The following is a 16,093-nucleotide window of genomic DNA, read 5'->3' as shown; positions in this document are numbered from 1 at the left end:
TGCAGCTCAATTATAGCATTTTTTATGTCATCCTAGCTAGCTTTTACTTCTTTTATCTCCACAGAAAGGGATTCTAATCTATTTTCAATTCCAGCTAGTATTCTTATTATCGTGATTCTAAATTCTGGTTCAGACATCTTGCTTGTATCTGTGATGGTTAAGTCCCTGGCTGTCGTTTCTTCGTGCTCTTTCTTTTGGGATGAATTCCTTCATTTTGTCATTTTGAAGGGAGAAAAGGAATTAATGAGGTAGAAAAATTAAAATTAAAAAATTAAAAGCAACATGCATACACAGACAAAACAAATAAATGATGCTAGATCCTAGACGTGTTTTGGTCTGGGTGTTGAAAGGGTCTTGATAGATTAGAGAAAAAAGGGGAAGGAAAGGAAAAAAAAGAAATCATTGATAATTTGAAAAAGTGAAATAGAATAAAATGAAATGATGGAAGTAAAATAGAATTTTTTAAAAATTACACAAAACTAAGAAATATAATAGAAATAGTATTTTTAATAAAAATTATAATAAAAATAATTTTTCTCCTTCTGTAGTCAAGATAAAGAACAGAAACAAAAAAGAGAGGTTAAAAAAAGAACATTGAATAGATGGTGCAGAGAAAAGACTGAAATACGATTGAAATTACTTGGTTTTCCCCTAGAAGTCAAACTACGAATCACTTTATAGTCCATAACCTAAGCAGGTGGAGGGATTTGTGTTCTTGAAGAGCCAGGTTGGCCCAGTTGGGAGGGGCTTAGTGCAATGGCTCCGTTCTCCACCAGATGGCGCTGCACAGCTTACTGGAGTGGATTGTTGTGGTACTTGTAGCAGTGTATGCGCATGCGCAGGAGCGGTGTCATCCAACTACCCAGTCTCTAGTATAGGAACTCTATTCTCCCCAATCAGCAATCCCACACCTGTCCTTTTCTTCAGCTTCCATAAACTCCCTGCTTTTACACTGTCCATGACCAAGCCCCAGGCAGCACCTTCCTCCTGAGTTTTATCTCAGATGTGGCTGTGTTTCCAGACCCCTTACTTCTAAGGGACTACAGCTTTGACCCGTCCTGCCCCTCTATAGGAGGGTCTCACCGAGCAATGGTCGGATGCTGGCTGCACCCAGAAACGTTTCTGGGACTGTGCTGCTGCCGATGCCTAGAGACTGCAGCTGAGTGCCAGCCCATCCAAGAAAAAGTTCATGCGGTCATGTAGCAGCAGCATTTCAGAGATTATGGAAAATCACAACACACATCTGGTAGAGGCTTCACCCCAATGACCTTGTTCCAGCATCAGCGAATGTGGTCGTTCTCCCGGTCCCCTGAGGCCTTTGCCTGTGGAGTGGCCACACAGCCTCTACCAGATGTCCTCCCAGCGGGGGAACTGCTTCTCCCGTGTGGCCCAAAGACCCCCAGAGTTCACTCTGCTTCTGGGGATTTGCCCTTCTCACCAGAGCACCACCAGGTATTGAGCTGCAGAGTTTCAGACACTGCACTCCCCCTGTTTATAGTCTTAATGGAATTTAAACCCTCTCCTTTCTCCATTTTAAGTTCAGTCCCTGAGGCTGTTTCCATTTTTCCCCTTTCTCTCCAGCTGCTTTTGGAGGAGGTGCTTTTCCCGTACTCTCCCCCTCATCTCCGTCCTCCCTCTGCAAGCAAAAATAGCTCCCTTCCCTCCATGGCTGCTCTCTCCCCCAGTTCACCCCTCTGTGCCATGTACCTGCTGAATTCTGTGGTTGTGCAGATTATTGTGTTAATCCTCAAATCAGTTTTCTAGGTGCAGGATGGTTTAGTGTTGATCTGGCTATATTTCATGGACATGAGACACAAAAAATACTTCCATGATGTTCCCTAGGAAGAACTTTTAAATTGGATGAACAATTTACCTTTTGATATTAGCTTAGACAGTATTTATTTATTTAAACATTGAATACTAATATATTCACTAATATATGCAAATGATTGGAAAATCTATGAGACACATGTTATTTTATGCCTGTGTGAAGAAGAATGATCTTACCAGGAGGTTCAAAGGGGCAGCAATGTAAATTAATACCCATTTCTGATGATACCCTACTGAGTCTACTTCAACCTGGTTTATATATTTACAAACCATATATTGCTTTGTTTGAGAGTTTCTCAGACTATTAGCTGTTTACCAAAACTTTTTTTTTCTTCTTCGGCACACATAGATGGCCTCATTTCTCAGACTCATTCGTGGTTAGATGTATCCATGTGACTGAGTTCCCATCAATAGCATAGGAGCAATAATGATGTGTTCCATTTCCGGTTATGGTCAGTTGAAACCTCTTATCCACTCTATCCTTTGTTCTTAATTCTGCTGTCAGGTGCATAGACAGGACAGGAAAGATTTATGTATTTGTGGAGATATACAAAATAGGAGTGTGGGTCACTGAATAAACTCATGGAGGAGAGATGATCTGCCACCCTGTACATTTGTCAGTTATTGTTTTGAGAACAAAGTATAAATTTCTGTTGTGTTGAGGCATTTGTTTGGTTCTGTTTCTATACCACTTAGTTTAACCTAAGTAATGCAATGAGTAACAGCCACAATATGGAAAAAGTATCTATATTACAAGGAAGTGTATTAGTATCTAGAAGACTCACAAGAAGAAAATACTTCTGAAATTATATAATGCAAGAACAAAGAACAAATTCAGAATGTTATTTGTATTCTTAATTATTTTTATATATGAGGGAAAAAAGTCATAAGGAATGCAGCAGAGGAGATTAAAAGGTAATAAGATAAGTAAAAGTTGACAGTAAGGAAAAATCTACACTGTGGGAAAGTAAGAGAAAATTTGATGCCAAAGACGTTGAATCAGTAACCTGGAAGGCAAATAAGAAAATCTCTCCTAGAATGAAGAGAATAAAGGATAAATCATTTCAAATGTTGAAAAAGAAGAATGATAAATACCAAGGTTAAATAGTGAAGTGAAAAGATACCAATAATTTCTTTACCAGAAGCAAATGACTAAATAACCAAAGGTCTCAAGCTAAAGAAATATTGATAAGTGATTTCATGGTTTGTTCAATAAAAGGGATCTATGATACAATTTTGAAAAACAAAGATAAGAGAAACATTATTTATGCAATCTGGAATGGAAAAACAAACAGACAAGCACATGGATACTAATAAATGAAGAAAGTCAGTTGTTCTAATAATGTGGCACAAAGTGCCAGAATTCATGAGACAGTTTCAAAATACTGAGTAGAAAAAGATATGACCTCAAAATGTCAAGTCTTGCTAAGTAGTTTTTCTTGTGTGGACTCAACACAAAATAAAAATATTCTTAGATACATACTATTCACTATTAAGGCTTTTTATACCTTTTTATCTAAAATATGACATGTATCTAATAGAGATAAAGGGAACAGCTAAAGAAGGAGGGCAATAACAATTAAGTAATTAAAAATAACTTCTAAGAAAAGGTAATAGCAAAATTCTGCAATCATTTTTATAAATCTGTAAAAAAAATAGATGGCATATGTTAAATATAAAAATAATGAAAAAAAAATACCTGTATCTAAAATGACAGATCACTGAGAAAGTTTTTCAGCTGGCTTGGATATAGCAAAAGTAAGGCACATTGACTTATTTTGTTACATAGGCTACTGTAAAATAATATTTTTCATCTTAATTTTATCAACCAGAAAAAATATAGGCTAAGGAAAACTTTGTTAAAAAAACCAATATAAATCACAAGGTTAGAGAAGATGTGAATGTATATGTATGCATAAAATAAGGAAAGCAAGAAATTTAAAAAGCAAAACATAAATAAGCTGAGAAAATAAATGCAAGACAATCTGTATCAGTTAAAATATCAGATTTGAAAGAGTTTATTAAGATAAAATTCTCACTATGTGCCAAAAAGTAAAATCTATGTGATTTTTAAAGCAGACTTGAAACCAGTTGGCAGTAAAAATATAGGCACATATGTATTAGTCAAAGCAAATGGATGACCATTTTACAGAATAAATTACATGGCATTTTCCCTTAAAGAGTTCCATTCAGGTTATTAATAATAGTTGCCTTTAATTAGTACTTATACTATGCCAGACACTAGTCTACAATTTTATAGTGATTATCTCATGTACTTCTCTTTATAAAATACTCTGTGAATTCCATATTGACAATAAATAAAAGAAGCTAATTTTCTCCAAGATCATGTGATTGGGAAATTATGGCACTCAGACTGAAATCCTGGCCAGCAGATTTCAGAGACCAAGATATGAAGTTCCTTGTTCAATACTGTGAATTTTCATACATAGATAATTATCCAAATTGATATTTCTTGAGGAGATTAGCAGTAGAAATTCCTATGCCACCATGATGGTCTGAATATATATTTTTACATAAATAGGTATGTATTAAACTTTGTACTGTACAAACAGATACTTTCTTTTCCAGTGACCACAAAACATTTCAAAAACCAGCGATAGCAATTGCTTAATTCAGTTGAAAATAGTTTAAAACATTGAAGCTGTGCAAGTCCCATTCTTCAACCATAATGCAAGTTTGGAGTCACTGGAAAAATTTTAAATCCACTCATTTGTACAAAAGTAAATGCCTTTTTACATAGAGTAAAAGAGAAAAGTAAACAGTAATTTTATACTATGTCAACATTAATAACCATAACACTAAATATCAAAACTAATTAATGCATCAAAATAATTTTAAAGGAAAAATACCAAAATTCAATAATGTTCTTATGGGTATAATACATAATTCTTAATTGGTCCACTTACTTCTGAAATGTCTGAAGAGAGGCCTCTGATGGTTGTTTTAGCTACTTTACTCCCTGCTAAGGATTAGAATCTCTAAACAGTAAAACACCTTCTTGTTTAGCATTTATTTACAAATATAAAATAATCTCTAAGTCAATTTCTTAAAATATTATATGTGAACATTAAATCTGAAATATAATATCTACCATTAAAAACAAATCCTTGATTTCCTCCTTTTAGTGCAAAAACAAGCCCAAAAATCTTCTTTAGAGATGCCCATAAATAATTCCTAGTGCACTGTGACCAAGTATAGCTTACATTAAAAATAGAAAAGTGATTCAATCATATTTTGGAAAGTCTATTTAATAAAAGAGGAAGATAATTATTTATAGTAATAAGCAATAAATTTTTTTTAAAAACTACATGTCAGGCATTTTCCTAAATGTTGTACATATAATACCTCATCTTCATTACAACTCTATGTGGTATAGTTTCTCAGATATCAGATACGGAAACTGAAGCCCAGAGTCTATAACTTGTCTGAGAGCACAGCTAGTAAGTACTCAGACATATGCACATGTAGTCTGGATTTGCCTGAATTTGTGCTTGTAACCATGCAACATAAAATATTAACAGTACAAAGCTAACATAGAAATTGTAGTTATTTGCATGTCTTCAACCTGAAAAACCATTTAAAGAAGCAAATACTCTCCACAATACTGCTCCTTTTCCAGTTGTAACTTAACCTATTCTAATACTAATTGGAGATACTCAAAACTCTATCTTTCTTGTCACTATTCTCCTAAATGGGGACAATCCCAAGTAAAGTTGATTTATCTGCAGAGCATCTCATGCTTTTGATAAGACTGTCCATCCCTTGACCTACCTGCTGACTGCTTACAGACTAACAGATTAATCTTAAAAAGGAAGGTATAATTAGAATTGATTACCCAGTTTCCCTTAAGAAACCAGCAGTACTAATCATTTTATACACCTGTTTATTTCAGAAACAACTAAAATCCCAAAACTTTTACAATCACCCCAATGGCTCTATACATCCCCTAAATTGGACTCAATGTCCTACAATTTCCTGACTTCCCAAATACAGCTACTGTGCCCCTGTCAACAGAAAATCTCTAATATCTTTACAAGTTCTTTCTTAGTATTTGAATCTTAGTGTTTCAAACCCTGTAAATTCTCCACAGCCCCTGATTTTCTTGTAGCATTCTCAAATGGTGGCTGGGTTTTCATTTATGTTATTTTTCTTTTCGCTGTGTCCTTTCCACAACCTCTGCACATGGGTACAGGTCATCTCTGTAGTCGGGGCCACTGGGTGAGTCATTTGAGATACCATCTGTGGATGCTGTAGTTTCCCATGGTGACAAGAAGATGACAATGAGACGGGTGTTGAAATCTTGAGGGACTGAGGGACATAATGCAGGAAGTTGGATAGACCTCATATGACACGAAAGAGAGGTGTGGGACCTATAAACCAAAGAGAAAGAAGTGAGGCACTGAGGGAGGAGGCACAGTGATGTGCATCTGCACTGAGGAGGAGGAGACCCTTGGTCACAACCCATGTACAGGGTTATGGAAGGGTTTCCTATCTCCTGGTCCTCATTTTATACAACAGTGCTGTTGGAGCTTTGTATTTTATATCTTCCAAGTTTCACAAGTAATCACCTTTCTCCCTTCAAGGAAACTGTTTATTTCTTTTATTTGCATGAGATTCCTTTTTTTTTTTTTTTGTAATCCATGATAACTAGAAGACATTTTGAAACCTTATATTTAGTTATTATTTTCCTTTATAATTTTTTATAAAAGCATAACACTAATAATTTCCACTAGACTTGTATTCATTCCTTATCCCTTATGTAACCTTCAACAGGTTCACTGATTTAATTCGTTAAATATTTATGATTGCTTACCAGGTGTCAGACACTTGCTAGGTACTGTGAAAATAATGGAAAAACAGACCATGACTGATCCTTCAAATCATGGATTTAATTACACTTAAAAAAGAGTTTTCAGGCAACTTTTATTTGTGAATTACACTCTAGAGCAGAGCCAAGGCAGTGGCATGGTGAGATGAACTTTGTCTAAAATACTAGAGAGAGCAAATTTTTCATATAAAAAACTGAATATTCGGTGCAAATTTTCAGCCTCCTACCATTGCACCTCTAGCCACAGTTACAAATTTTCCCTAGGTCCTGGTCAACCCCAGTCATAGCCAGTGTAGCTCGACTGAAACTAAAAGAAAGCCAACTGAGTCCCCTTAATGTAAGTATGCTTGGGAGAGATTCCTCTTCTCTTTACAATGATGTAGATTGGATGGTGGTAACACAGCTATTTCTTTACAAGGAAAACATGAAAAACTTTCCCATTTTCACTACATTAGAAAATGATGTCCTTTGCTGAAAAATTGTATCACCTATATCTTCCTCAAATGACAAAAAATTATATATTAAAATTTTTATATTAAAAATTTTATATCAAAAATGTATATATTACAATATTCCAGTAATTTTCCTAAATAATTGTTAAGATAAGGACCAGAACAAGGACAGAACTTTGTTTTATAATCCTAAGTCTAAGGGTACCTGAATGGCTCAATCGGTTTAGCTTCAGGTCATGATCTCATGGTTTGTGGGTTTGAGCCCCATGTCTGGCTCTGTGCTGACAGGTCAGAGCCTGGATTTCGGTTTGGATTCTTTGTCTCCCTCATTCTCTGCCCCTCCTCTACTCATGCTCTGTCTCTCTCTCAAAAACAAATATTAAAATTAAAAAATATAATTCATAATCCCAAATTTAATCTTTTGATATTAATTTTTACTACAAAAAATCCCTTATTGTCTTGCTTTTAGATACAAGTATCATCATGATAATACTTTGAAAGTATGGAGTACTTCTATTTTGGCATCTCTTTCAGACCTCTTACATAATACATTGGGATGGATATTGATTTGGCAGCAATGTTGTCAAAGAATTAGAATACAAGAGTAACCACATCACTTATCAAAGCAGACTATAAGAATCACTGTGAAATTTACAGAATGAAGTTTTATTACTAAATTGATTGAATATTTATCACTAAGTGTGCAACAGTTAGTTCAGGGTTAGGCAATTTATAACACATTAATTTCCAAAGTTTATTTTGTTTTGTTTTAATAAGTTATGGAGACATGATGCAGTAGAGAAGGAGGGAGGGCATTGTTAGAATCTAAACAAGGGTAAGTAGTCCTTTCCAAGCCTTTTCAAATATAACTGAGTGATTTGGGAAAAGGTATTGTACCTCTCTGATCTGTAGTTTTCTTGTTTGTAAAATGGAGAAAATATGCACATTGCAGAATTGCCTGAGAATCAAATGAGACAATATGGATAACTGTACAATGCATGTGAAAATACTTTGCATATTTATAAACCTCTACTAATCAAGTGTTGTTATTACTTAAAACTTGAATAAAATTTTAACTCAGTATCAGGTTTACCAATGGTAAATAGATGGTGTGGAAGATTCAATTGTTGATCCAAATTTTTGCTCCTTAACTATAGGTTTGTCATTTAAATTCTCTTTGGCCAACCGAATGTAGGCAGAAGCAATAGAATACCACTTCCGGCTTTAATAAGCATCATGGTTTTCTACTCTGTCTCTTCTACCACTGCCACCATCATGAGAGAATGCTTTGGTTTGCTTCCTGGCCCAAAGAGCATTAGAGAATTACAGATAACTTCTAGGTTGTGGTCTGAGCAGGGTAGTTACTATATTGAGCTGAGTACTTAGTGACTAAAACTTTAAGTTCAGTCCACATCTCTGCCACTGCTTGATTCAACAATTTGTGACACATTATTTAAAAACCATGAGCTAGGCTTTTTTCATGTATAAGAGTAAAACAATTAATACAACTTTTACAAAAGATATATACCAATCTTTATACAGACTACAGAACACCTCCAAATTGACTATCTCATTGGCAGATTACAGTCTTTAGTAATTACAATCTTTAGTAATCTGCCAATGAGATAATCAACTTAAAGTTACTTTATACTAGGAATTATTTCACAGATATAATGCAGCTTTGTTGTTTTGTTATCATGTAAGCATATTTTAACCTCCATCTTTTCAAAGAGTAAGGGTAAGGAATAAAGAAGTAGTACTATATAATGGAATTGAAACAAAATTGGTTAATGGCTTCTGATTATACCTGCAATAAAATCTAAACTCCCTACCTAACTTACAGATTTTTACATAATGAGACCCTGGCCTTCTCTATTTTTCAATTTATAATGGTTCTCTCTTGCTCACTACCCTCTAGCAAAACTAGTCTTCTCCAGGAAGTCTAAATTATGCTGATTTTATTCCTGCCTTAGGAGCTTGTACTAGCATTTCTTTTATCTTTATGGTGTGGATCCTGGTCGTGTAGACATTAGGCCTTCCATAATCACCTCATCTAAAATAGCACCCAACAACTCTATCAAACCACCTAATTTTAATCTTTCATAGAATACTCATAACCACCTGTTATTTTCTTGTATTTTCATTTCTTTTTCTTTATTTATTGTTAACCTCATGCCCCAAGAATTAATCTCCGTGAGTGCAGGAACTTTGCCTTTGCTCTTCGTCATAGTATTCCTAGTACTTAGAAGGGTGTCTGGCAAAGAATTGGTTCTCAACATATGTGTGTTAAATAATCAGAGAGAATGTCGAAGCTGGACATTTCTTTTGATGCTGGGGAATAGTTTCAGAGAGGTTCACTGTTTGTCCAAGACATACAGCCAGTTTATTGGCTCTGGGTTCTACTGCCTCTCTACTTCATCCTTCTAATTAGGACTAACTCTTATTGTTTTTTTTATCACAATTCACAATTTTATGTTCAAACTTACTTCAAGCAACATAAATCTATATTTCTATAAAGTTGAGAAATATTTCCAGAGTTGTAAGAAAAGAGCAGGCATCCTGCTGACCAAATAAAAAGAAATGCTGACAAGTTGATCTGGATCAATCATGCCCTCAAGTAACAGAAGCAAAAAGCATATGTATAAAAGAAATACTTTCAATCAGAAGAATCCTGAAGGCACCTAAAACTCCAGATGGAGAAGTGACATTGGAAGAGGTTAGATCAAAAGCCTTATTGATTTTTAGGATTACAAAGTGTTGTTTCTAGTAGTTTCAACACAGGCACTAAAAAAGTGAACAAAGAATGGTCACAGTTTCTGATGGATATTTAAAGACAAGATAAAAGTCCATACAAAAAAATTATTGACTAAAAAGACTAAGAAAAACAGTCATCTGTCATGTTAGAAAGAACCAAGAGCAAGTACTTATCCACTCTCTTTGTGAGAGAAAAAAGGGAAGGTTATCAATTGTTAAAACATTTTAAGTTAAATCTGGTAAGAGTATCAAACATTTACGTAGCATTTAATAGTTTATAAAACTATGTTATTTTCATTCTCGACTTTAATACTCAATCCTTTGTAAAAGATATTTTTAATTTCCCTCTTAAGGATGGGTGTAGTCCCTTCAACTCTGATATATAAAGAGTTTGGAAGTTATCACACCTGGTGTTAAAACAAGAAAAAGCTGGGGGCGCCTGGGTGGCTCAGTTGATTAAGAATCCGATTTCAGCTCAGGTCATGATCCCTCGGTTTGTGGGTTCAAGCCCTGCATGGGGCTCTTCACTGACAGTTCAGAGCCTGGAGCCTGCTTCAGATTCTGTGTCTCCCTCTCTCTCTGCCCTTATCCTGCTAGTGCTGTGTCTCTCTCTGTCTCTCAAAAATGAATAAAAATGTTTAAATTTTTTTTTAAAAAAGTAGGACAAACACACAAACAAAAATCAATGATTTTTCTTTGACCCTCTGATATGTAAAGAGTTTGGAAGTTACTTATCACTCCTGGTGTTAAAACAAGAAAAAGCTGGACAAACACACAAACAAAAATCAGTGACTTTTCTTGGACCCATTAGAGAACTGAAGTCACAAGGCAAACAGCCACCATGAAATCTGGATGGACAAGGTCCATCCACAGAGATATAAAATCTAAGATTTGCTTACCTGGAACAGAAGCTGCTGGGCACCATATACTGGAAGGAACAGTAAAAAATTACTTCATTATTATTTTTTTACTAATTCTTAAAGGCTGAGTATCGACTAGAGCAGCAGCCATTGTGGGGCTCAACACTTTCATTTGCTTTCCCTCTAGGAACTCTAGGTTCTCACGGCCAGGATTTCAGAATGATCCTCCTTGTGGCCATGGCAGAGGAAAGATAAGAGTGACCTCTGTGAAACCCTCTCAGATCCTTCTCCTTGATAAAGGCCTACTCTCCAGGGGAAAGTATATTACCAATGGACAATATTGGGCCCTTATTCCAGCTAGGGTAAAGGCACACCATCTCACTTTAGCCTGCTATAGCCTTAACTAAGGAGAAAAAAAATATCCAAGTTAACACAGGTAGACACTGGAGCAAATATATTGGAATGTTACAGCAAAGGAGAGGAGTGATGAGAAGAGAAGAAAAATCTAGACTCCTTTAAAGGAGGCAGAAACACTTGTAAAGTCTCTACTCCTGAAACACAGGCACAATAAGAGACTATGACATAATCGGAAGATCTCCTTCTCCCCACCCTTTACCACCATGCCAACAACATAATAGTAATGGATTACAGCTACAAGATACAGGCCCTCCTAGAAGCAGTACAAAACAAAGCCCCAAAGCCAGGACGGGAGACCAAAATAAGGACACTAGAGAAAATTGAAGTCTCTGATGCCTATAATTACAACAAACATTGGACGCATCCCAACTCTTAGCCAGATTAACATAAACCTTCATATTGCAGGTCTATTCACCAATGCCTGTTACCCAATCCAGGTCCAGCTTTCAACAACAAAAATTGCAAAACATGTCAAAAAGCAAGAGACAACAAAGTTTGAAGAGGCAAAGCAATCATTGGGACCAGATTCAGATATGACATGGATGTTGTAATTATAGACAAGGAATTTAAAATAATTATGATTAGTAGGTTAAGGCTCTAATGGGCAAAGTAGACAACATGTATGACCAGATGGATAATGTAAGCAAAAAGGTGGAAAAGATAAGAACTTACCAAAATGAAATTTGAAATATTAAAAACATAGCAATAGAAATGAATAATGCTTTTGACAGTTTCATCAGTTAATGCAACAGAGCTGAGGAAAGAATGAAGGAGCTCAAAGATAGGTGAATAGGAACTTCCCAACCTGAAACAAGGAAAAAAAAAGATTAAAAAAAAGAATCATTAAATAACCTGAACTATCTCATGCATAAGTAAATAACTAGGTTTTAACCTCAGTTCCTCAGTAATCAAATTCTACTACCTGCTTTTGCCTTTATTTATTTTAGCATGATAAGTCTCATTACCTATCAAAAATAAACACAATGGGTTATAATATTTGAAAGAATAATTTACCCAAACATTAGTTAACTGGCCATTATTAAAAATAAATCCATGGTTTCACCAGCATAGAGATTCTAAATTATTAGTGACATAAATAGTAATAAATTTAATTTGATTTGTATTTTCTCAGATTTGTGTCAATATAAATTTTATTAACCAAGAAATTACCAAAACCAAGAGAATGCCTAGCTCATGGAAGTCCCTGCATGAATATCTATTTAACAAATTAATGTAACTGTGCAAAAAGTGAAGAAAATACCAAAGCCATTAGCTAATTATTTTTTTCTCATTTTAATTTCACTCAAGAAATACTTTATACCTGCTTTGAAACAGAGGTTCTGCTCTTTGCTAATTACAAAAATTATGACACAGATAAAAGGTCATGATATCTGCCCGTGAATTGGGTATAGTCAAGTAAAAGGTGGGGAGGCAGCAATTGAGTGGCTGGTGATATTGTCCTTTAAGGTACATAGTACGGCAGTTTCTGAAATAAGGGAGAAAAAAACCCTGAAAACTGAAGCCAACTATATTATTGTTGTAGTGACCCTAGTAAGAACAGGTAGCAATACACAAGAAGGAAATATCCTTCTCCATATTCTAGCTTCTCAATTTCCTTTGAAAACCTTCTATTTATGAAATCTACCAGGAATCCAACTGGCAAAGGAGAAATGGCATTTGTTGAATCCCAATTCCTATCACAAAATAAAGGATAGGTTTGGAACTCAGACATGATAGCTTAAAAGCTAGCACAGTCCACCCCTTTAATGACTATTTAGCATCTACACATTCCCTTCTTTTACATTTGACATTAAAAACAAAACAAAACAAAAATGCTTGCTCTTACCCACATGTAACTACTCTTCATACAAAGACGCTGTTTCCCTCTCTCAAAGTATACATTCATCATATCCATCTCTGTTTGACATGTGTGGCATCCATCTCTAAAAACAGTAACTGCTCCTTAGAAACACTAAGAGTCCTACTTTTAGTAACCTAAGTGCTAAATTATAAAATTAGACACCAACAACACTTATACAAAAGAAGTTATAGTCTATTATCCATTTTTCTTCCATCAGAACTTCAGCTGATCACAATCTACACCTCATGGAGTGATTTATATCTTTATTACTGTATGTTTTGAATATTCAGTGGTTTGGCTGTTTATGCAACTCTAATATTTGATATAGAAGTAGTAAGAGGTGTCTAAGAGAATACCTTGTATTTAAAACCTTGGTTTTTCTTCTTGCATATATTGAGTGGTTATGAGGAGATGTATATTCAATTAGATGGAATTTACTTCTTAATTTTTCTCACTCTAGTTCAATAGTTACAAAGTTAGGCTTAGAGAAAACAAAATATATATATATATATATATATTTTTTAAGCCAATTAGTAACATATGGTATGGTAGGGAAAAAAATCAAGTAAAAATCCTTCCTCTTGCTAATCAAATACAGCAACTTCTTTTCTTATATTTATTGAAATGCTATTTGTTTACATAAACCAAGACCATTTTACACCTTTTCTACTTCTGTTCCAGGAAAGTAAGCACAAAAGTGCTGACACAATCTTTTTCTTTTTCTTCTTTTTAAACATGCTTTTATGTGACAGGTCAAGACTCTAGGTTATAGAACATGATTCCAAAGAAATGAAAAAATGAACTATATTCAATATAGTGGCCTCTTGAGGCTTTCAGAATTAAGGTCAACCCAAAATCCCATCTGTACTTATTACCTCCATCACCCGTTGTTAAAACAAGCCCACAGTTGGCTTGCTTCTCTTCTTCACTGCCCCAGGGAGATTGCTGTCACTGCACTTTCTATTCCCTCCCTCCACACATAGCATTATGACTTTGAGGTCCTAAAAGGAGATGATTTACTCCCCCTCAACACCCTAGAAAATTGTGACAGGCTGTACTGTTGGAGCCAATCTCAGAGAGCAAAGGTCCATCATGTGTTCTGGCTTCCTCTGCACCATGCAATGGTTAATCACCATAAACAAGATGAGTGGCAACCCACACAGAGTAGTCATGTAAACATGCAAGGAGAAAAATTAACTAAAAACACACCTAAGGGCAAAAATTAAATATATGTATTTTTGACATTATATCTTCTAAATGCCTGGTAAGTGTCCTGGTAAGATGTATGGATTCAATGAACAGTTATTGATAATAGTTGTGCTGAAATATTGTAGAGTGAAGCTACTGAATTAATCTTTTCTAATAATCTTTCTTTTATGTGTGGCAGGTAAGTGGGAAGGGAGAGCTGAGCTATAAAATCATGCAATTCTATGATGATCTGTGATATCCACACTAAAACTCACATATATTCAAACCCTCCAAATTATACCTAGTGTCAATTTACTCCATATTTTTTTCATATTGGAAACAAGTCATATAAAAAAGAATTATGAAAAATGTGTACCTTTTATCTATGATTGAGTTTTCAAAATTCTTTCCCATAAAAATTATATCCAGTGATATCAGCTTAGGTTCATGGAGAAGAAAACATTCTGTCATCCATAAACATTTTGATTTTTTTAATGCAAATTGATAATCATATATGAAGTGAGAATTCACACATTTCTCATAAAGCCTTTAAATGATAACAGCTTTGTGTTGATTGCCTTAAGAATAAGGAAGTATGAAAGTAGTTCAGAGAGCATATCAGTTGCTTTCTTATTCTTTCTCAAATAGCCTGATTGAAGACCTCTTTCAAGAAATTTACTCCAATTAGTGCAAAAGAAAGTGCACATTAACTGATGTATCAAGATAGCCACTTTTTTTTTTAATTTTTCTTAAGGGAATTTAGCTGATAAAATTATAACTATATATATCCTCATGATACATCTGTCTCAGTACCATTTTCATGCCCACCCAGCTTGGTGTTTTCTTTCATTTCCACGTGTAAATGCCGTCTGTTTTTTTAATCTTCCGTAAACATTCAATACGGTAACTTTTTAATAGAAGTCTGTTAAATTAAATGTGTTCATAATTTTGGATAATAATCATTGTTGCTTTTCACCAAACATTTCTGGTTTTCCTTCGAATAGAATTACAATTTCCTGTCCCCAGATAATTTGGGTATGATGTAATGAAGCAAAAGTGACTTGTGTTACTCCTGGGAAGGGGCTTTAAGAACCAATACATCAATATATGGTTCTGTGCTTCCCTTTTCCTAGATGCAGTCTCTTCTCGCTTAGGTCCTTTTATACACATAGATAGAAAAATGTCCTGCCAGCCCATTGTGGGAACAAATAATTAGCAGAAAATAAATTTTAGTTGTATTTAGACACAGAAATTTGAAGGCTAGTTTTTTTTTTTCTAAAGTATAACCTATAAAGTAAATTATCCTTACAGTCACATGTAAAAATCCTATTTTCTTGTTTTCTTTGGAAAATGTTGACACAAACGGGTCGCCGCCATTTCTATATATGTGCTTTAAGCTTTGGTCAGTGAATGAGTATAAGGGATAAGCAAGAAATGAAGGGACAAAGAGGTGGAGTGGGATAAGAGAAAGGAGAGATACTGGGGATGTCTATATATAGAAGTAGTGTACTATTTTAACAACTACAGTAAAGTTAGTAAGAGCTTATGTGATCTACTGTAATTTTGATGACTAAAAAAGCCTAATATAATATTCAGCTATCAACTCTAATGTTCCTTCATCCCCTAACACTTTCTTCTTATGTGCCTCTTGCCACTGTGGGCAGTTTTGAACATTTTTAAAATTCTTCCATCTAATGACAGTGAGAGATTAGATTCAGAATCACTTTACCTGGTACATCCATCGCAGGCTTCCCAACCAAATGTGTTTTTTAAGTGTTTACAAGGCTATCAGACATAAGGAATGCAGCATCTTCTCAGGAGAAAGGATGTTTATTTTGGATTTTATACCAGCTTCCATTCTCCCAGAGGGAGAGAAGGAGAG

Source organism: Panthera uncia, chromosome B4 (genome assembly GCF_023721935.1).
Source record: "Panthera uncia isolate 11264 chromosome B4, Puncia_PCG_1.0, whole genome shotgun sequence".
Taxonomy (NCBI): domain Eukaryota; kingdom Metazoa; phylum Chordata; class Mammalia; order Carnivora; family Felidae; genus Panthera; species Panthera uncia.
The sequence above is the reverse complement of the archived record's forward strand: the minus strand, read 5'-3'. Positions refer to the sequence as shown.